General features: G+C 26.6%; 3 long non-coding RNA genes across 5 annotated transcripts in view; all 3 read left to right on the top strand.

Annotated features, from left to right (window-relative positions):
• The window catches only part of LOC122851640, a 29,641-nt gene extending 17,782 nt beyond the window's left edge, over positions 1–11,859 (top strand). For 2 of the 3 annotated variants that reach the window (XR_006373716.1, XR_006373715.1), the window contains exons 9-16: positions 2,836–3,555; positions 3,625–3,710; positions 3,788–3,961; positions 4,205–4,396; positions 6,697–7,882; positions 9,178–9,426; positions 9,836–11,293; positions 11,369–11,859. This is a non-coding gene — a long non-coding RNA (uncharacterized LOC122851640). The remainder of the gene's footprint in view (positions 1–2,835; positions 3,556–3,624; positions 3,711–3,787; positions 3,962–4,204; positions 4,397–6,696; positions 7,883–9,177; positions 9,427–9,835; positions 11,294–11,368) is intronic. The other variant, XR_006373717.1, reaches the window with a different exon arrangement.
• A 1,412-nt stretch (positions 11,860–13,271) lies between these two features.
• Positions 13,272–19,849, top strand: LOC122851645. The gene is made up of 3 exons (XR_006373727.1): positions 13,272–13,627; positions 17,047–17,253; positions 18,907–19,849. It is a non-coding gene; the product is annotated as an uncharacterized LOC122851645 (long non-coding RNA).
• Positions 19,850–21,428: 1,579 nt separating this feature from the next.
• The window catches only part of LOC122851642, a 42,177-nt gene continuing 39,223 nt past the window's right edge, over positions 21,429–24,382 (top strand). The window contains exon 1 of the long non-coding RNA XR_006373724.1: positions 21,429–21,645. This is a non-coding gene — a long non-coding RNA (uncharacterized LOC122851642). The remainder of the gene's footprint in view (positions 21,646–24,382) is intronic.

The following is a 24,382-nucleotide window of genomic DNA, read 5'->3' on the forward strand; positions in this document are numbered from 1 at the left end:
AATTTAAAAAATAATAACTAACATGAATTTAGGGTATTTAATGTTGGTTTATCACTTGGACGACATTCTATGAGAAATATGAGTATATGGTTAACCCAGTGAGTCATTCGGGAACAATACTACCGGGAGCCCTTCATCACACGATGAACAACGAGTACGTGTACCAGAGGGCAAAAGCAAAAGGGAGTATGAGTAGTAGTCCAACGTTGATATACCTGTTGAGTCTTGTGTAAATATACAGTCACATTTATACCTATTTTACATGTGTAAATATACAACAAACTGAAACCCAACAATTCTATATGTATATGCACCTTGTGTCTCATATGTTTATGTACTATCTACAGACACATATATTGTTGTCTATATATTATTTATTTGTTTGCTACGACAAAAAATCCAGTGTGGTGAATCACATCAAACAAAAGCATTTTAACATTTTTATTGTATGACTATTACACATGTATCTGTAATACATCTATACGGGTTTGTGAATAACACGTGTTTAAAAATTTTTAATATAACAAAAAAAAAAAAAAACTCGTGTAAACAGCATTATTGTCATACAAAAATATTTATTATAAATATAATTTTCATTTTTTTTTTGCGTGTTTATTTATATTGGTTTATATAAATTTAAATATAAATATATATATATTAATGAAAAAATAAAAAAAAAAAAGTTTAAATGACTTCGTAGGTGTTGTATTGAAACAAGAAAAAAAAATAATTGAAGAGTATTTTATTTTTAAACTCAATATTCACGAGGTCAGTCAAGATGAAGGGTAAAAAACAAGAAAAACAAGAAACTAAGAAAAAGGAAAAAAAAAAATGTATAAAATAAATAATAATAAGAATAATAATAAACAAAAATAAAATAAATAAATATAAGAAAAAAAAGCTGTGAGCTAAACTTTACGTGCAACGTCGTCGATAATTTTCATTTCACTGTTCAGGGTGGAGTAAAAAGTGAGGAACGAATTTTTACGACTTATTTGCACGCAATCTTTGCCAAGGTGCCTGTTTATCCAAAGACTTTTCAATTCTTACAAACTCTTGAGTTTATATATATATATATTACATACGTATAGTGTACCTAAAATGTCTGCATGCATATATACAATATATGTACGAACCACCGTCAATAATTGCCACCGTTGTCGTCTCCCTCATTCGTCGTCTTTTCTTGATCCTATTTTATTATTATTACTATTATTATTATTATTATTATTATTTTCTTTCGTACATATATACCTTGGTTGGACCTGAGCGTTTCATTAACCGTAATTGCCACGGTCTGCGGTCTCTCTGTCCCCTTTTCCTACACACATCAGGTACACAGTATCATTTTCATAATGACGCGTCTCCCTTTGGGTTCTTCATATCGAAAGAGAAAAAAAAATATAATAATAATAAAATACGAAAAATAAATAAAGTGTAAGATGGATAATAAAAAAAAAATAATAATAATAATAATAAAATGAGAAAAAAAAAACCAACTTGAAGATAAGTAAGAAAAGGAAAAAAAAAAAAACGAATTAAAAAAATATATAGTGATGTGTGTGTATATAAAAAAAGAATAAGAAAAGGAAGACAAAAATAAAAAAAATTAAAAAAAGCACATAAGAGAATATATAGATGTGCAGGAGCGAGACCGATTGGATATATATGTATTGTAGTATGTTGATTGTTCCTCATGGTGGTGTAACCTGGGGTTAAACGAACCCGAGAGACGATATGAAACGACGATGTACGCATATATTCAGAGAGAATTAAAGACGACATGTATGTTGGAAGAGGAAAAAAAAAAGAAAAAAAAAAAGGAGAAGAAATAAATATACAATCAGCCACTTCGTTCTTCATTTTGACCCACTTCAGTGCCCTCAGTTGAGGCAGTTAAGGCATCACGCATGATGCAGAGATCGTTGGGGCCTCATTTGTCTGGCAAGGGGACTGTCTATTGAAAACTGACTTGCAACTAGGGAGCACAATACTCCACCTTAATGCTTTTATTCAATCCCTCTATTATTTTTCCTCATCTTGCCCCTTCTTTAACAACTCACAGCTAGTATCTATCTTTATACCTCCAATACTCTTCTCCATGTAAACTTTTTTTTTTTTTTCATTATTATTTTTATTCTATTTGTATATAATTTTTTTTATTTAATATATTATTATTTTTTTTTATTTTCTCATCTTGAGCCTTCTTCTTCTTCTTCTTCTTAATTTTTTATCTTTCTCTAAACCGATTGCAAGACTTATCCTTTCTGCCATAGTGTTGCTGACCTTGCCCACAGTTTATCGAGGATCCAATTCTTCTCAAATTAAATGAGGGTCATTTAAAAATAAAAAAAAAAAAACTATAAACCAAAAAAAAAATAAAATAAAATACATATTGAGTTTAGTATAAAGTTAAAGCAAGGATGAAGAATATGATGATAAAAAAAAAAAAAAATGGAAAAAAAAGGAGTAAATGTTGAAAAAGATGATGAAAAAAATTAAGTTAATGGAGAGGAAAAAAGGCATATGACATTTGAGGGCATTTGTTGTATGTTACAATGCTTGCAATCTTGACTCAGCATCAAATCGAATAAGTATATTTATATACCTATATACTTTATACATAAAATGAAATCAGGTCTTTAGGAACTCAAGATCCTACGCTACTGCTGGTTCAGCTGCACTCTGCACTTTGCCTCCCCCTTGTTTTCGGTTTTTTTTTTTCATTATTATTTTATTCTGTTGCCCTCACTTTTACGGTCCGGTTTGTCGTCGTTCGGACTTCAACGATCTCTCTACATTTTTATTTTTTCATTTTTTTTTTTTTTTTTTCAGTCTCTTCTATTTACCCGCTCATCAGACTCATGCTACTCGTCCCTACTATGGGTTATCTGCCACTCGAAGACATCCAATTCAACGTCGTTCAAAACCATCCAAACAAAAATCAGCAAAATTAAAAACCCCACACTCCAAAAGACACACTGTTTCGTCTGTTTAAAATTATTTGAATTTTCTTGTATCACCAATATCAGAAAATTAAAAAAAATAAGTCAACAAAACAACAACATACTGATAGACAAATAAAAATATATTGAAAATGTGATTGTATATCGGACACATGCATAAACAAAAAATATGTTTCAAAACAAAACCTCGAATCTTTCGTCAAGTCACGTTTTCAGGACAAACAAAGTTGATATGTGCTTGGGGCGAATATTTTGATACTTCTTGAAAACAAAAAATCTCGATGAGTAAAACGTGGATAAGTAGAAAAAAATAAAATACAAAGAAGGGGAAAAGAAATCGAGATTTTTCCACGGAATAATTCAGGGAAAAAAAATAAATAAGCAAAGGGGAGTATTCTTTTGGATCAAAACACAAAGTAATTATAGGGCCCTGCTCTCAATCGCCTCATATCCTCCCCTCTTTATATTGTATCTTTATATACTCCTTTTATTTATTATTTTTTTTCATGGCCTCTTGTGGACGACTATACAACATCCCACTATATTCTGGATTTACCAGCCGACCTTGGACACCATCAACAAAATGAAGGTATGTTTTATATGTATAGCCAAAAAAAAAAAAAAAATACTGTACTTAAATTTGGTTTTTCTTTTGTAGCTTTTTGGAGCTCTTTGAAAAATGAAAAGACAGTCAAAAGTACATGAACGATTCATTTGATTTTAATTATTTTAAATCATCTAGAGGTTATAATTTAATTTACATTTGTCTTTTCAATTTTTATTATTGTACAATGATTAATTTTTGATATGTTTATTTGCAGGACTTGTAGTCAATATAAAAAAAAAGACGATTGTAAACTTATATTTTCCCAGGATTATATCAGAAGTTGTTAATCGACGCAGCTACCGTTGAGATGAACAGAAAAAAATATAACAAATGTACAGACTAAACCGCAATGAAGCCTTCAGATAATCATCGTTGAACGAAAAAATAAGTACGTGTACAAAAAAAAAAATTGCTCGAAATTTACTTCCGCTAGTTTGGTTTTACCCTGAAGCCTCTTAACATCCGCCCAGGCCCCAGAACTCTTCTCAACTCCGCAGACGATTTACCAAAAATCGTCTCCATCCCCTTTTACCTTTTATTTTTTTAAAACTCAATTTCATTTTTTTTTTTTATTTAATTTTTGTTCTCTTACCTTGCTTACTTAAGTTACTGACAATTAGTTTCTTGCTAGGGTTTCAGATTTGCTCAGTGTAGATGGCTACCGTTCATCCATAACCATTTGGAAGTATCGCTGAGGGGCCCATTAATGTTGTGAGACCGGTTACCACCAGCTCTTGAGTCTTCAGCTAAACTTGATGACTGATGAGGAAGCAACTGAAATGAAAAAAATAAAAATACACATGAAGAAGCAAAAAATAATCAGGTAAATACAGATTAAATTTTATATATAAAAATATATATTTAATGTTGCATTGATGACATTGACCATTTTTTATTTGTCAATATATTTTTTTGTTTTTTTGTGTATAATATAATTTCTTGACATCGACACTTTAAAATAACTAACTAAATACCTTATTCAACATATCAGATGTCTGTATATATGGCTACTTGTTTACCAAGATCGTATTATCGGTCAGCGACACACTGCACATAAGTCGTAGTTTAAAAATTTTCAAGACTTTTTTTGTTTTTTAAATTATTTAATGCAAGTTTTATGTTGCAAACGTCGTTCAACTACATGTCAAGTTTGAAAATAATATAATAAATATTATAATCTACATGAAAAAAATATAATCAAAACGATTCATGCTGAAGAAAAATGCAATTGCACAGGTGAACGAATAGAAAAATAAATAAACATAAAGATAAATAAACACACTGCAGTGAGATAGGGGCTCTTTATAAAACTGTCACAAAATAATGATACCAAACATCTTCTTACAATCTTTTTTGCCTTTCAAAAGCTACACATCATTAAGAATTTTATTTCATTTTTTTTTCTTCTTTTTATATCGTCTACATAATATGTAAACACCCCCTAAACCAAATCATATATCAACTCAAGCTACTTAATCTCTTCAATTTTAATCCACTAAATCATTGATATAAAATGATGAATAATATTATATCAAGTAATTTATAAAATTATAAAAAGCTTAAAAATAACTTAAAAAGAGTTAATAAAAATTTACTCAATAGAAATTATTTATTAACTCAAATTTAATTTAATTTTATTTGATACGTTTTAAATGATCATTTTATTCAAACTGTAAAAATAAATAATAATATAATCATTATAACTGAAGAAAAAATAAAAAAAGTGCATATGTATTATAAATTGCTATATGGTGTTTTCAGTTGGTTATACATTGAAATAAAAATATATAAAAAAATTATAATAATAATATAAAAAATAAATTATTAAAAGAAGAAAAAAAAAAAAGTTAAGGATAAAAATAAAAATTACAAAAGATGGTAAAAGTTTGAGAGGTAGAGGGAAAGAAGAAAAAAATATATATAAATATATACATAGATATATTTATGCGTAAAAAGCAATACGGGTATATAAGCACGTTTTCACGCATACGCGTGCGGAAACCGGTCTAACCACCTCATCACGAACAATCTCTTCGTGTAACTCTTTTTTTTTTTTTCTTATTTTTTATATTATTTTTATACTTGTATATAAGGTTGTCCTTGTTGTGAACAGTTTCAACAAGGTGAGGCTATCTTTGTTCGAAGCCAATCGAAGTCGATAACGGGCCTCATACTCTGTCGTAACCCAAGACACAAATACGAGTGTAGTGTATATGTATATGAATATGATACATGTAAATATGAATATCATACATTTGTACTTTTATGCATATATACATACAACTTGCATTTATATATACTGTATATTTAAATAATCAAAACAAAATAAAAAAAAAGTGAGATGAAAAACCAAGAAGAGTTCGCTGCAAAAAAAGAAAAAGCTTCAAGTAATCGTTTTAATTTTATTTATTTTTGTTTACTTCTCAAGTTACCATGATCATTGTCGACTTGTATTAATTAATTTTCAATTAGACGATCAAAAGATTAATTCAATTTACCAATTATAAAATTATTTTATATCTTATTTTTCTCGACAACAACAACAACTGTATTTACATTGAATAATAAAAAGTTTAATGAAAAAAAAAAAAAAAAACCATAACAATGGCATATTATGTAAAATATATAATATAAAAGTTATTTTCATTTTTTACATCATTATGTTATTGTCCCAATATAATGTTGAAATATATACATGTACATAGAGAGTTGTTTTAAACGACACCTCCATTAGTTATGGGTGTTGATCTGTTGTATTAAGTAAAACTGTCTAAAAAATATATATAATAAAAATTAAATTAATAATAAAAATATAATAATAGTATATACAAAATAAATAGACAATGAATGAATAAAAATTGGTAGACAATATGGTTGTGTTTGAATGTATACAGAGTATATAGAATTCAACAGTCCGGATAATGACACGAACGCGGAACGGCATGGTCATGCTCGAGACGTGGTAAGCTGATAATGCCCAAGTACATATTATGATATGAAATACACAAAACGTTATTGTTAAATATATATATCTGTGTGGCTTCATGTATATGTTAAATATTACTTAATATTGTTTGTAAATATGTAGATACCTTAATCGCAATTTTTTTTTGCATCCACTAGTTGCAGTGCCCCCCTTTCTTGAGGGCGGGTTCGTTCTCTTCTGGATACACTAAATGCGCAGAAAAAGAGATTCAGGTCGTGGTACGCATGAGTGCACACACTAGCTGTAGAATTATTTCGAAATTTTTTCAAGGGGGCGACAGAGGAAGGGAAGTACACTGATCACCCGACATAACATATATAATATATTTATAAAACATTTATTATTTTTGCAGAATTATCTATTAGACCGTCATGAATATCTACGCACATATATGAGATCGTCGTTGTCCTACAATGTCTCTATACAACGATGCGATCAGAGAATTATTAATGGCAAAGACACTTGTGATAATGATCACTGTCCTCAGGCAATACGCATTATAAACTTATATATATTTATATTTTTTTTTTTTTCAAAACTCGCATGGAGTTAAAATGAAAAAAAAAATATATATATTTTCTCAAGATCAATGTATAAATAATTATACCTACTTTGATTTTTAATTCAATACAAAAAAAGAAAATTAAAATAATCGATATAGTTTGAGAATATTATTTGTACATTTAAATTTGAAATAAAAAAAAATTAATTATATTAGGTCATATATTAAGTGAGTAAAAATTGAAAAAAAAAAATATATACCTGTATAATAAATTAATAAATTTTAATTATAAATTAAAATACGTTTCATTTAAAAAGGTTAATTGAGCGGGTTTAATTTTTCTTTTTTTTTTTAATTCTACTAATCAAATGTGTGTATATGAAAATTTAGTAAAATGATAAATTATTAGTATCAGTAAGATAATTTTTCTTTCTCAAACAACCGAGGTCGTTTTGGACAAGTTTTAACCGGTCTGACATAGTGTCAAGGATTCGTGTGGGATATATATATATGAATACATATGTATACTATATATTATCATGATATTTAATATTTATGTTGTGTTTATAGATAAATAGCCACTGGGTTTACGCGGGTCTCCATGGTAACCTCAAGAAACTAGCCACGAGAGACGCGTGTCAAAGCTAAATAATGTATAATACATGTATATATATATTGTTGGCTTTGTGAGCAAAACCAAGTAGTGGCACTGTGGCAGATCAGCGCAGAATTAAACTTTTAAATATATTATATGAAGAATATCAACTTTCGCTGTCGGAGCGTCAATGCCATTGGTTTCTTCGTTCAACGAATCATTGTATGTATGTATATATATAAAATAAATATTAAAAATAAAAAAAACATTAAGTATATACTATGATTATATGAAGACCAGTAGAAGTGGTCAACTGAAACTCTGATATCTGCTACTGACTACGTGTGTTAAAATCATATACCAAATATAATAATACACATATTAATGTTGAGGATTCTGGGCTTTCTTGACATCAACCCACACTTTTAATGTATTGCACTATAAATTTATACTTGTGTTGTATGGCTGTGCTTATAAACTGTATGTCTTGAGGGCATCTGCTCGTCCAGAAAGACGCGTAGGATGATATAAAATATAATACTGAAAAAAAAATATAATAATAATGTATAAAAAGGGAACACAAAACATCAGGTTCACCTTTTTTTTTCTGAGAATTAATTTAATTATTTTGATTTATAACAATGTCACTCCATAGTATATAAACTTTTTTTCTTTTCTGTCCCTTTTTATTATTCTCTTTTTTATTGGTAAATAAATGAAAAAAATTTAAAATATATATGATTTTTTATATATGACATCAAGTATATTGAAATTAAAAAATAAAATCTTTTGTCTATATAGCAATTTATGTTGTTCTGTATTTCATTGAAAAAATGAAAAATAAATGTGCAATAATATATTATATTGTTAATTAACTTAGCGATGTGTTAATGACAAGTTGATGATGCTATAACAAAAGTATAAATGTTAATGATTAATTTTTTAATGACGTATATGATGTCATTGTCCAGATAGAAAATCTTGACATATCTCAAGACGCTAGAGAGATATAAAAATAAATAATAATAATATATAAAAAATATTATATGCGTATTTCCTACAAAATGTAAATTACACATATATTTATAAACATTCAATTTTTTTATATATTTTTATAAATATATCTACCGTTATAACGGCTTGTTGCCACAATTCATTGAACCTCGCCTATGATCCGAAAGTCATATTGCCACTCATTCAAGACACAAACGTAAATACGATTATATATAAATAATAAATATAAATAAGTAAATAAATAAATGAATAAATTTTATTAGCATAAAATGTGGGTGTGGGCACAATAAACGTGTCAATAATATCATATACTTTCGTAAATAATATATCTCCGATAAATGTACCATCAAATTACAAGCTTGAAAAAAAAAAAATATTTCAATAATATATAAAAAACTAATGAAAAACAAAAAACAAGATAATTAAAAATATATTTTTAAATGATAAATGAAAGATAAATACATTTTAAAAATAAAACATTAATTTTTTAATTTTTTTTTTTTTTAGATTCATCATTAAGATTTCTCGATTGAAGATGGAAAAAGATGGGGTAAATAAATGAAATTTAAAAAAATATTTAAAAAGATTATAGCAGTGGATGTGTATTAAAACGATTATGTCCACTTCAGCATTGATAAGTTGGTGGGGAAATTACGATGCAGGTGTTGGCCTTGATAGTTTACACATGCAATAAAAAAATAAAATGAAAAAGAAATATATATTTTCATGTATGTACATTGACACAATCAACATTATGTGAGTATTGGTAAATATATACATGTATAAATCTCACATGAGACCTGATAGGTTTAAAACAAGTATAAGTTCTTTGTTTATGTTGCATTCTGAGTAAATGATATCTACCCGTTTTTACCATAGCCATTATCATTTCTGCTAATCAAATAATTATTATTCAAAGTGTCTCCTATCATTCTTCAAAATTATCCACCTATTAATTTGTCAAGCCATTTAACACATTAAGCAATCCAATAATATTGTTTATAAATATATATCTCTTATTTTTTTTTTATTATTATTTTTATCAATTTGTTGTTGTTTGTTTTTTTTTTCTTTCAATTTCTTTGAATTCATTTTAAACTGCATATTATATATTTAATTTTCACGAGTATATATATGTTTTAATTAAATTTATTTATAATTGCAGGTCTAAATAAAAAATGGCAAACAATTTTTTGAAAAGAAGAATCTTATATTACATCTGAAAATTATCTAAACAAAATTGAATATAAAAAATTCGATAAACAGAAATCATTGTGGCTGCTGGTGTTTTGCCTGTATGAGGTCAAGATGGTAATAAAAATAAACGAGCCACTCCTGTGACGATTACCACATCTGATTTTAGATTCTATCTGCAGAGACACTATCTGATCTTAGTGATAATTTGCAATACTCAATAGATGCATAAGCTTTCGTGTCTCATATATAGAAATTGATATCTCATACAAAATTAATGAATAGGAAAAAAAAAACACCAAGAAATTAATTAATAATCATAAAAATTAAAATGAAAAAAAAAAAAATTAAAGCTTATGGTTCAGTTGTCACTTAAGCATAATTATACATACATTAGATACACTTTAGAACCAGTGTTATTGCGCACAATTGTATGACAAAAATATATATTTATATATATCAAATACATACATGACAAGTACATATATTTGATATATATATGTAGCAATATATCAAATCTTACAGAACACATAAAACTATAGCACGAGCTCTGTACTTTCTCTGTTATTATAAGCTTATTGTAATTTAATAACAATGTTGCTACCTTTTTATTCGTTGTTATTTAAACGGATATATATACGCAACACTTGAAATATTAAAACACATACAGCATAAAAATTTAATTTACAATTGCCATGAAATTGCAGTGTTTTTTTTTTTTTTTTTATTTTCAAATATTTAAAATAATTAAATTCAATTTAATTTTCTCAATAAAAGCCAATGAACTTTTTTTTTCTACGTAATACAAAATTATTAATTTATTTTTTTTCACATTAGTATCTACTTTAATGGCAACACAAAAAACAATCTATATATATATATATCAATTGAAAATATAAAAAAATAAATTAATCATCTCAATAAAAATCAAATATTATTTATTATATTATGAAATTTATTAAGAATATCACTTGGGTAAAAATTGTATATTAATAATTGTCTCATAAATTATAAATTGAAAGTTTTCAATGAGAACAAGATCATGTATAGTTTTTTGTGACGTCATATACAGTGTGACCACGTGCTGAAGACGATAACAAGTTAACGTGAGTAGTATAGTAGCTTTCAATACGATACGCGAGAATCAAGTTTTATTTTTTATATTTGTTTATTTATTTTTTTTTATTTACTAACTCTTCGACCACTGCACTTTTGTATCGTATGTTTGTATCATATACATATATTGCTTACTAAATAAATGTATACATGAAGCGTGACCCACGGATCAAGGACGATTTTACTCGCAGGGTGATAGAGATGGTGGTGGTGGAGAAGGAGGTTGTTGTGTAGCCACGACGACAACGACAAGACACGACGATAGTCAAACAAATAAAAAAGACACCAATAACAACCATACTACAATAATCAAGTAAGAAAAAATAAATAATATATAAAAAAATATATATATTTATCTTTGTGGTTTTTTTTTCATATGTATATACAGCAAGTGGTGCTGGTTTCTATTCATCTGGTAAATTGCAATAAAAAGCATCAATAATGGTAGACCAAAAGCTCGATGAAAACAAATAATAATGAAAAAAAAAAAAAAGAAGAAATTTGCAAGGAGAAAATAAATTTAAAAAACACACACACAAGTGTATATGAAGTTTATAATACATTGCGTGTCTATTGCACTGGAAAAAAATATGAGAAAAAAAAAATATACACTTGATTTTTATTGGCATCTTGCTCAGACTGATGCTTGATATGTATGATATGATCTTGCTCATATATATACGCGTCAGATGATAGAGGAGGAAGAAAAAAAATAAAATAAAATAATAAATAAATAAATTAAAAAAACTGGCGAATGACCGGGACTCACTTGCATATGTATGTAATCACATACACACACAAATAAACTTAATCAACCGCAAAAGCAAGACGACGAGAATTGCGAGAGTATATTAAAGAGTAAGAGAGTTGAATTTATATTGATAGAATATATGAGAGAGATAAATTATACTCGTCTTCGGTAAACGTGTCTCAGCCTGCACGATCATGTACAGTCACTGTCGACACTTTTTATCATAACATTGTATTATTTATAAATTTAATTTAATTTTTTATTCTTTTATTTAAATTTTTACTAAATTTGAAAGAAAAAACTTATTTTTATAAATTCTTTTTTTGTAATAATCATTAGGTAGGTTGTTTTTAATATTGGGTTTTGATTATTATAAAGTAGAAAATAAGATTTATTACTTTATTGGGTAAAATAAATATATATTTTTAATATTTTATTATTTATTTTTTAGATGGGACTGTATATAGAAATGATGAAGGCGCTGAAGAAATACAGTCTGACCACAAGTTGGTTGATAATATTTCGTTGTAATCTTGAAAATGAGAAGCCAAAATAAAAAAAAAAAGAAGATTGTTAATAAAACGTGTCTCAACTTGCACGAGATTGTGTACAGTCAAATAAAAAAATCATATTTTATATACAAATAATATAAAATGATGATAAAAAAAAATGGAAAAAAAAAATAAGAGAAAGGAAAAATGAACGCACAAAACTGCAGTGTGTGTTGTCCTGCAGTTTGGCTGAAGGTTGAAAGGTTCATTTCCTGGAAGAAAATTTCCAAGGAACCTAACGGAATTGCAAATCCTGAAACATGTACCCCTTTGAAATAAAAACCCCAAATATTTTTATTTCATTAATTTAAGCAACAAATAAAATACGCAAAAATTAAAGGGTAAAAACAAAAAGGAAAACTATACATATAGAAATAAAATCTAGAAAATTCTACGTTTTACATATTGTATGATGAAATTGAGGTGATAGTCTTGTCATTTATTTTCTATATGTATATTCATATATATGTTGATAAAATTAATTTATGATAATTTATATTGGGATAGATAATTTTTATGCATGAGTGATAGTGAGATGATTGGAGTGACCTTGGAGAATTAGCGTCAGTGATCTCAGTAATATTATTACACTATTAATGTATGTATATATATACAAGAAAAATATATATGCGCTTAATAGAATACGCAGTTACCATAAACTGCTGAAACTAAAATACTCGGTCATCTAATACAATGTATCGTATTATTACCCTGAACACAATTATTTATGACTGATGTTTGATTGCCCTCAAGCAAATCCATCACTCCTCGATACATATAGATATACATCATAACACATGTGTTACATCTTGACAGGATAATTTGCTATGACCTCTATACAACAATCTTACACAAATCAAAAGTGAAAAAATCTCATTGCCATTTATTATTTGCCTTATATAGAAATATATTAATTTGAAAAATATTATAAAAATATTGTATATATTTTGCATTGGTTCAAGTGAAAGTATATACAGAGGAGTTTATCTGTCTTTTTTATATATTAAATACAGAGACACTTGTAAGACTTCATAACATCAAAAAGTGACAGGAGATTCACCAAAGCTGCTATTACTTTCGTTAAATTTATATACAATATTTAAAAAATATTATTCTCTGGAGCATAAATATTCAAGCTTTATCAATAAACTCGCTATCTTCTGATGGATATAAACCAATTTTTTGGAAAGATTGAAATTACGTTATCACTTCGGTGGAAAATAGAAAAGTACCCAACAAAATGAGGTACACTTACATATTGACCAAAGAAAAATAAATGGAAAAAAAAGGCAACCAATTTCTTCGGAGCTTGTACATGCTACCACATGCGATAAGATCATTTTGGGTGAGTGTTTAAATATTTTCAAAAGTATGTTGTTTATACAAACGGGCTCAAATTTTTTCGCGAAAAAAAAAAAAAAATGAAAACAAAAAAGTAGTATATATCAAGGTCTGATGAAACGCATATATAGCACGAGATAAAAGCGTGCCTCAAGTCACTTTCAACATTTTTATATATTTATAGCAAGATGTTTATTTGATTTGTGTTATGATTAATTTGCGAAATATATCATCTAATGAATTGTCGTCAATCAAACATTACCATCAAAGTTTGTAAACTAAAAATCTGCTTGTAATATATTTTCCAATGAAAATATATTTAGATGCTTGTTGGCATATGTTATTGCTGATGAATACACATTGAACGAGAAAAATAAGAAATGAAAAAAGTCGTTTATTCAACTGTTCAATGGAAAAAGAAAAATTATACTTGAATTTATTTTATTCGAATACTATAAGGAAATAATTATTCTCGAATGAAAATATACTTGCACCAAAATTGCATGATTTTTTTTTTATTAGGAATATATAAGAGTGAAGAAAATAAAATAAAAAAAAAAAGTTTTTCATTCTCGTTTACAATTGAATTCAATAAAGTCAAAGTTAGGATCTATCTCATGTGAAATAAAAGTGTCGAGTTAGATTGAAATTCCGGAAGTAAATGCAGTCACCAGTGTAGATAAATCAAAATGATATCCATAAACGTTGAAAATAAAAATCTTTCGTTTTATCAACTTATCTTCTATCACCAAAAAAATAACGTTTTAAAGTCAATGAACCAAGACGACACAATTTTGTCACTGGTCATTTTCTTTAGACATTGAGAAAGACAGATAAGAGAAAGAAAGAGAGAAAAAGAAAGAGCGAGCGAGAAAGACACAGTGCAGAAAAAAATAAATAAAAATAAAAGACAAGTAAATGCAGAGAATACAAGCTTCTTGATTGGTCAGGAGTATATCGTTCGCGGGACGCACCATACAGATAAGACCTTGAGTGAGGTCAGTGCACAGAAATCGTAATACGAAAAAAGATACTTGTACATTTTGTTACTCTCATATTGTCGAATAAAACTAAACAACTTTTTTAACATACAGATATAAACCTTAAGAAGGATAACGTGATGGGTACTAGTGTCTTTGGTGAATTTGAAAATACCAGTAGATGAAAATTGCAAAGAAAAAAAAAAAAAAAACAATAACAGTGAATAAATGAAAAAAAAAAAAAGTCGTGTAAAAGTGTCGTTGTCACTTTGAAAGTAAACTAAAAAAATACATATATATATATATGAGTGGATGACGCACATCCTGACTCGGTTAAAAAAAAAAGTTGGGGAATTACTGTATTGAGTCGACGTCCTAGATAGAGGATATTCACATTGTTCGTGTTTCAGGACCTACCACAATCACAACCCATTTCCTCACTTTTACCAACTTTAATAATACCAAACATTTGCATTCATAAAATAATAAAAAAAAGTAAACTAATTTATTCAAAAAACTTTTATAGAAAATTTTTTTAAATTTAAATATTATCAAAAAAATTTGATAAAATGAAAAAAATTGAAAATACGTATGAATATACAAAACAAGTAGATGAAACAAAAAGAAAAAAAGATGGACATACTGATAAAAAAAAATATATATTTTTGTACGAGAAAGAACAATCAGAATCTACTTAACAGTGGCAATATGACTGTGAGAATTTCGAAAGAAAAAATCAAGTTGATGGTACAAGGCCTCAACAATATTACCAAGTCAAATAAGCGTGTTGTTTGTATAAAAAAAAAAAAAAAATGTTCAGTGAGACTTTGCTTTAGAGTCAAAGAACTCGGAGGACAACGACGACGAGGATGATACCAATGCAGCAGCAAATCTACTAAAAATATATATATTTTCTTCTTCATTTTCACAACCACCATGATCATTGAGAATAAAGTAAAGTCGTATATAGTTGAAAACTTTTGGATATATTTACTTCACACCTTCTTGCCTCTTCGAGTTCAGGACCTTTTTACTATATTTTTTTTTGTTTATTTCATACTCGTTTTTCTTACGGATTTATTCCTGGATGAATTCACATTGCCATGAATACATATGGGTTCTTCGACCCGATATTTTTATATGAAATTTTTTTATTTTTGTTAAAAAAATATTTTTATAAAAATATTATGCATTTTTATTATAATACCTATAGATTTTATGGTTAAAATATATAGTGTGTGTGTGTATGTTTGGTTTAAAAGAGATAAGATGATGAAAAGCAGGGAGAGGTTTGCGGGTGTACAATATCATGATTGGTGGAGAATGCCTTGCATCAGAGATCACTGTTGGCATTTAGTATCCATATTTATACACAATATGTAGATAAATTTTTATGTATGCCTATGTTTATGTTTTATCCATATGTACATGTCGATGCTGTTGTCCTTTGAAAGTTTTTCCAGCTACATTTATCACAAATAATTTACCTTCTTTGTTTTCACATTGATAAATCAATTATTGCTTTGTGCGTTCAGTGAAAACTTAATCAAACCTCTTCACCCAATACTGTTAATACCCTGTGTAAAACTTTCGATGATTTTCCATGTTTGTCCGATGCACAACATGAGATATAAAAAAAAAAAATTATTTTAATCGACACACTTGCAGTTAAATTGCTTTGTAACAAGTATTGAGTGTTGTTGAGCCGTCGTAACAACTATTCCCAAAGGATAATTTTTTATTTATTTATTTAATAAATATATATGCGTGTAATAAATATACACATACATATTTATCCAGACAAACATATACCACTTAGCACCATTGCTATGTAACTGAGTTTGTATTTTAAATTATGTTTTTTGATTTAATATAAAAATTAGAAAATTAGATAGGCAGATAAAATATGAATTGACTCGCCCAAGTATTACCTTTGCAACACCCTCTTTACTAAAAATTTAAAATATAAAAATAATAAATATTTTGCACAGGTATATGTTGCAGTATATGTTGATGTATATATGTATACAGAGAACAAAATTTTCCGTTCCTTGGCCTTAATTAACATCTGACATACGACGTCCACTATATATACTATTTGTCGATTCAAAACAAATCTCCAACATCACGTAGTATCAAGACTTTCTCAATAAAAAAAGTAAAAAAAAAAAAAAACGATAACAACATGAAAACATATTTATTATATAGTTTTATAAAACAAATTGAAATTTAATGATTATTTATTTTTATTATTTATAATTTATTATATAAATTTTTTTACTTTTTTATTTTATCACATATATTTTTATTTATTTATTCATTTATTTACTAATTTTTTTATTTAATTATTTAATTTAATAATCAGTATGCTAGTTAAACAAAGAGTTTAGCTTGTTTCTGAAGATGAAAAATTTTGATGTAATTATGATTCATTAAATTGCAGGAGCAGCACGCACGCACGTGTAAATTTTTATGAAAAAAATAAATAAATATATTGTTGAATTGGCTATTGGATCAACGATCGACTATTAGCAACGACATCGAGAGTGATTAGTTTATTCACCGAGGACGCATTGGGCAACGAAGCATGTATTAACAGTTAACCTTACACGCTGATTATATATACAACATCCAGAATATATATTGACAGGTACATACAATATACAAATAGATATAATTATATCAACAAACTTTTTAACATACTCGCATGCATTTGATATTTTTGATTTTTATGTATAGGCTTGATTAACGATCATAATATAATATCGATTTATATTATTCATGTCTTTTTTTTTGTTTTATTAATTTTCATTAATTTTTTTTTCATCTTGAATTTTATATTTTATCTTTCTCTCTATATTATTCTCACTCTCTAGACTTCATTATATGCACGTATATTTCATAGTAATAAATTGAATGTTTTTTTTTTTTTTTTCAACAAATTGGTTATATTGCTTTTGTCCATAAATTAAAATTAAAAAAAAAATATTTATCAAATATTCGTGTGTATACAAATAGGAAAAATACTGTAATCAAAGTGATGAACTGATTGCCAATTTAACTTCATTAATTTTGATTTTTCATCAAATTGATTGATCAATGTATTCCAATTTTTAATCTATATTTTTTTTTTTTTAATAATTTTTTTTAATCAGTGGTTTTTAATCATTTGTGTATATGATATTGTTTTTCGTTGATAGTGAGCAAATAAATGACGATACTTTTTCATCGATGTTTTTGACGTTTTTTTTTTCCGTGTGAACCGGAAGCTTGTATTACGTGTGTACACATGTTGAGTGTGTCCGTGAACGTTGCCGCGAATGAGGCAAAAATATATTGTGATGCTCTGTGGCACGGAACAATGGCCACGGTTAGAAATTAACATTTTTAACACGCAGGTTTAGAGGAAAAAAAAAATGCAACATAATGATTATATACGTATGCTGATGTTGGTCCTCTTCAGGGGGTTGCATAAATTTCATTGTTCTAGGAGTTAAATACTTCAAAAGAGCACAACATAGTAACCTTGGCCGCGATATACTATTTGCTAATTGTTTGCATTTAATTTTATAGCCATTTTTTTTTTTTTTTTTTTCAGGTTTATGTAGCAAAAAAAAAAAAAGGAACTAGATGATTAAGGAAAGTAAAAAAAAAATTCAATTTTATTTTAACGATAAAAATAATAATAAAAGAGAAAAAAAAATATAATAAATAAATATTTAAAAATAATAATAATCATAATTTTAAACTTGTGATGTTTAAAAAATAAATCTAGAATTATTTTTTTTTTATTTTTCCTGAACAAATATAAATCGAATGAAAGTGACTGATATGACCCCTTTTTTTCTTGTCACATTACCTGAGAGTATAAAATTTTATTTTTATTATTATTATTTTTTTATTTAAACATTATAAACGGCAAGATAAAATGAAAGATATTGCACTGTGTAACTTGCTTTTTGCGCAGTAACAATATTTCAACTTTCGTTCATTTTTATTTATTTTTTTTTTTTCATAATTTAAATAAAAATAATATATTTAAATTTGAAATATAAAAGTTTATTATATTTTATTAATTACCAAAAAATTTATGACAATTAATTTTGAATTTTTCGGGTATTAAATGTATACAGTATAAAATGAAAGTTTATATATAGATTTAACTTAAAAATTGATGATAATAGTATAATATTTAAAATGAGCAAGAAAAAAAAAAAAAAAAATTACTAACACGGAAATAATTATTTCTACAATTGTATGGTAGTTTATTTAACTGTAGCTAATAAATTTTTTTCTTTTAAAGTTACAGTTTTGTTGCAATTATATATTGAGATCAAGTTGATGCCAGCGGTCATCTAGGAGGTGTTATGGACTATTTTTCACTATCACACATATACACGCATATAATAACATAGTGTATGGATATATTAGCATTGGTTACGAAAAGCTAAGTATTGAATTACCGTTATTATCAAAGAAGTGTAAGTTTGTATATCAAAACAAACCACTAACGTTTGCCACTGGTGTTTTCTCGGTCAATTTAAATTGTCGGTTTACCATATTTTAAATATTCACGCATCTCAATAACCTCATTGTATTGTTAACCTTTGCTTAGACAATTTAAATTCACTTAGTTATAATTTAAATTTATATATATATTAAATAATTATCTTTAATTATCAATCTACTACTCGGCAGAAATATAAAATAAATAATAACATTTTTTTTTCTTTTTTTATAAATGTTAAAATAAGTATAAAGATAAATCGACATCAGGCAAAATGAACAAGGTATGATGATGTAATTATTTTTACGAGATAACCAATGCTTTTAAACTGCATTAATTTGCGACTATTATTGCGCTGGTAAGTTTAATATTTTTATGCTGTTAGCCATCAAGTAATTGGTTCAACCGCGTTAATTCAGCTCAGGGCTAGACTCGCTAACTTTCATTTAACATACATATTATTTTATTCAGCATCACAAAGGGCTCCTCCTTCAAATAAATAATAAATAATAAAATAAATAAATATATATAAATGAATATATAATACATCTGATGGCTTTTCCTGCAATTCAATAAGCTATTATTCCAGTCAGTCAGCGTATACATATATGTCCTTCGATCTGATCCAGGTTAACACGAAGGACTGAACCTTGAGGCAATCTCTAACTGCCTCGGATGCAGTAGTGGTGCATTTTACACAAATTTATACAAAATTAAAAAAATCACAAAAACGAATATAGAATTAAAGAAGAATCAAAATAAATTGAATATAAAATTTTAAAAATTATTTTAAAAGTAAAAAAATAATTATAACAATTACAAATGAATTTAAACGTGGTAAAAATTTTTTTTTTAAAACTATATACGAAAAAAAAAAATCAAAAGACCAAGTCATTTACACAGATGTATATAAATATTATTTTATTTTATTTTATGTTATTTATTTATTTTTTATGAACGCAGTGATTGGCCAATCTATACTGTACAACTTCTTTTGTTCAGTTAAATATATTTTTGCGGCTTTTTTCATGGTGTCATAAGCACAAGTAGCATATAATTACGCAATTCTAGAAATTTATGGTAGACATATATACACTTGTATTTTAAATCAAAACGTGAATAATAATACAACTAAGATTAAAAAATATATATAATTTTTCATTCACATTGCATTAGGTGTATATGAAAAATTTTATCGGGCGATAATATTGGATGAGATCGGTTGAGTCGTTATAATAAACCAATTTCCCTGCATAAAATCATATAGTATAATATATAAGTAAATTTACAATTGGACATTTGAGTATCACACGCAGTTTGCTAGATTGCAATGTTTATAAATTTCAATTCTATAGAAAAATCGTATATACAATCGTGACTTTCGTAATATATAATAGAGTATGTGTCTTTTACTGCCACCGATGTTGTTTTTTTATATATGTGTCTAACTTTAACATATACGATACATATATATATATAAGATTCACAACACAGTAGGCAATTGAATTCAACATAGTCAGGTTTTTGACATGAACAAGTTGCATGTATATACCTTACAAAAGATGAAATAAATACTTGATAAAATAAAATGCCAATCAAACGTCACATGAGGCTTTTGTCTCTTTGGAAAGGGTGAAAAATAAATACATCTACATTTGAGACTAGTAATTTATATATACATATAAATCTATAAAAAGTAGATATACATAATTATATATATTCATTTTCATTTTAAATGTAGTGTATAAATATGTGTTTTTCTTCCTGAATTACTAAATGATATATTTTCTATACTTGTAAAGTTTTAATTAATTTATCAATTTGTTTTTTTTTATTTATTTTTTTTGTTTAATAAATATAACTATATCTTGAATTTTTTTTTGTTTTAAAAAAATTCCAATGATGAAAACAAATAACTTTTATATAAAAAAAAAATTCAAAATGTAGAGATATAAGTTGATTTGTTATCAAGTGGAATTGAGATAACGCTAAAATGCTTGCTACTGGGCTTTTTTTTTTTTTCTTTCATATAAATAACAAGTATGTATATATAAACTTTTTGTTGGTTATATACATATATTCCCGACATATTTATACATCTATAGAATTTATTTTAACTCTGAAAATATATAAATATAAGTAGGTCATAGCCTTAGATAAAGTAAATATAAATCAGATAAATAAAAGATTAATAGTTTTATTTGCCATTGACATTTAATTATATTTTTTTTTTCTTTTTTCATTTTAATATTAATACAAGTTGATGTATAAATATTATATATATTATTTTATTGTTGGAATGATAATATGAGTTTTTATTTTTATTCTGTTATAGGGGGTGATGATGTTGATGATATAACCTGATGAGAAATCTTAATTATCTCAGAGCTCAGTGTGTATGTATATTTTAATGTATTCCCTGGCAATTCACACTCCTAGACAATACAACGTGACACCTGAGACAAACTGGAATTCAAATATGGTTGTCATGCAAACACACCCCCAGACCAAGGGTGTTTAATCCAGGGTTTTCTCGTAAGTAGGTCGTGTGTATGATAATGTTGCCATTATTGAGGGCAACCCTCAATATCAAGACAATTTCAAATTCACGTTGATAAAACATGTCAGATTTTACAAATACAAAATCCACCTGAGACTGCATTAATTTAAAGCTAGTTTAAACCATTGATTCAATTTAAATATTTTTTTTTTTTTTTTAATTTCTTTTTCATTACCCAAAGAAGATAAATGTACACTGCTATTTTATATAATTCTTTGGAAGAAAAAAAAAAAGGGTTTAATAATTTTCTTTAAAACTTTATATATATATTTAATTATTGCAGCTGTGGCTAAAATGAATTTCTGGATATTTCATTTTCTTTGATCAAATTCTTTCTTCTTTCGACTATTCCAGACGACTTACTTTTCTTAAATTAATTTACATCATTGTTACTTTAATAAGACGTATTTTCTCTTATTTTTAACCCTCCCCCCTCTTGCCCCTAACTTATTTTTCTTTTGCAACATTTATCAACCCTTGCTCACCAAATAAAATTCGTATCAAATAAAGTTTAATTTAAAAGACATTTTCAAGTAATTTAAATTGAAAAATTTTAAATTTAAATTGTCAAAAAAAAAAAAACGCTTTATTTTTATTTATTTATGTTTTTTCCAATAAAATTGTAGATTACTTTTTATCATACTGATAAAATTTTTTAAATCGATATTTCGGGTATTAAGTGCAAGGTAATGAATGAAAGGAGGTGTTATAAAAGAAAAAAAAAATCACACTTAAAATTATCTATGATATTATCAGGGAAAGATTTTAATTATCCCCATTCTGATTAGATCTATATTATATGCTTTTATATTTTTCAAGTAGTTTGGGGATATTTTTATTGATGGAGGAAAAACTTTTAGTGATAATCATTCGATCGATTTGCTTGTTATTGCATTGACTGGTCGTTTTGTCGTTTGGTTGAAATAGGTATATATGGATAGAATGGAGCTTCTGATGGGGGCCCCTATATAATACTGATTTATGACTTTTTAAAGTGGCTCAAAATGGTATATTTGAGTTTGGTATATTGCCATTCTACAAGACACCGTTATCTGAAATACGCTTAAACGAGATTAGAAGCAGTATTCGATTCACGAGGTACTTTTAATTTTCTCTTAAAAATAAAATAAATGTCCACTGTGTAGTATTATACAGTAATTTTATTTTTTGTTTCAATTAAAATATCTGTCCAATATAAACGCAGTAAAAATATTTGAATACTTATATTTCCGACTCTTCCAAAAAATTAAAAAAAAAAATAACCCACAACTAAAACCAGCATGTCAAAGATGCATTATTCTCGTTGATAAAGAAACACATTGTTTTGTGATTCTTCGATGATGTTTGTCACGACCTCAATTAATAGTCTTCGATAAATACATATAATTACTTGTAACTTTTAGTCACAATCAAGTTGTCAATGATAAATTTATTGTTAAACACGCGACGCAACATGATAGATAATATATATACTTTGTTAAATATAACAACAGTGTCAATAAAATCATTTCTATAATGAATGACTACAGTAATCAATTAATTTTTTAAAAGAAAAAAAGTAATTACTTAATTAATTAACATTATTTTTCAAGTGACTGAAAGTCCGAGTATATCGATAAAAATTTTGCAAACGTCATGAAATTTTATGATCATCAAAAGAGGGAAAATATACATGAGTGGAATCTACGTTGACACTTTGGTTCCACTTTGATGGTTTATTCACTTTATTCATCAGCAAAAGCGTGTCCATCGTTACCACAGTATCTAATAACCATATACTGTGTATTTCAAAACGTAAATAAATATATATATATATATATATCGTTGTAGGAAAACATACAACAGGCAAGCAGGCATTTTGATTTTATGAGTTCGTTCCCATTCGTATATACGAAAATCACTGGTGACGTGATAATAAAATAATCTGGGTCTTTCAAGTCATTAGGCTTTTACACTGGCTATAGTCCACTTAACGTTCACGAGAACAACCACCCATCGGAGAGTTACACTCTTGTTTTTTCTTTATTATTTTTTTTTTCCTCTGCAATTTTTTTTTTTTCTTTCTCTCTTACTCTCTTGACCAATACAACTATCATTTAAATGATGTGTCTAGTATAACTGGTCGTATAAAACTCACTTAATGTATTTAAAAAAATAAAAAAAATAAAAAAGTCATTTTAAAATTAAGATAAAAAAAAAAATTAACATTTCATAATAGAAAAATAGTTGTATGTAAATAAACATGATGTCATAAAAGTTTATTTTATTTTAATTTTTTTCTTCAACTTTACATTGATAATGAATCAAAAAAAAAAATTTATTCAATATAAAATATAACTTTTTTTTAATTCATGCAATATTTCAATTTTAATATTATTTTAAATTATTTTTTTATCGCTCATTATTTCAATAAAAAAATATATATTTTTATTTAAATTAAAAAAATAAATAAATAAAAAAAAGCGTAGAAATATTATGGTTTTTAAAATATATTTATTTATTTTTTTTTTTTCATTTTAATAGAGATAATTTGATATGGTGAATTGTTTGTTATTTATTTTATCTGTATGATGCTCGTGAGTTTGTTCAGGTTTACCATGACGCAACTAAACGCACTTTACCATACGATGTTATGTCGCACAGCGTATAGTCAGTTAAGTGGATCCAATCAAGCCAGTGGCAGACAGTGTGGTACCGCGTGGGAGATGAAAT

Source organism: Aphidius gifuensis, linkage group LG3 (genome assembly GCF_014905175.1).
Source record: "Aphidius gifuensis isolate YNYX2018 linkage group LG3, ASM1490517v1, whole genome shotgun sequence".
Classification (NCBI taxonomy): domain Eukaryota; kingdom Metazoa; phylum Arthropoda; class Insecta; order Hymenoptera; family Braconidae; genus Aphidius; species Aphidius gifuensis.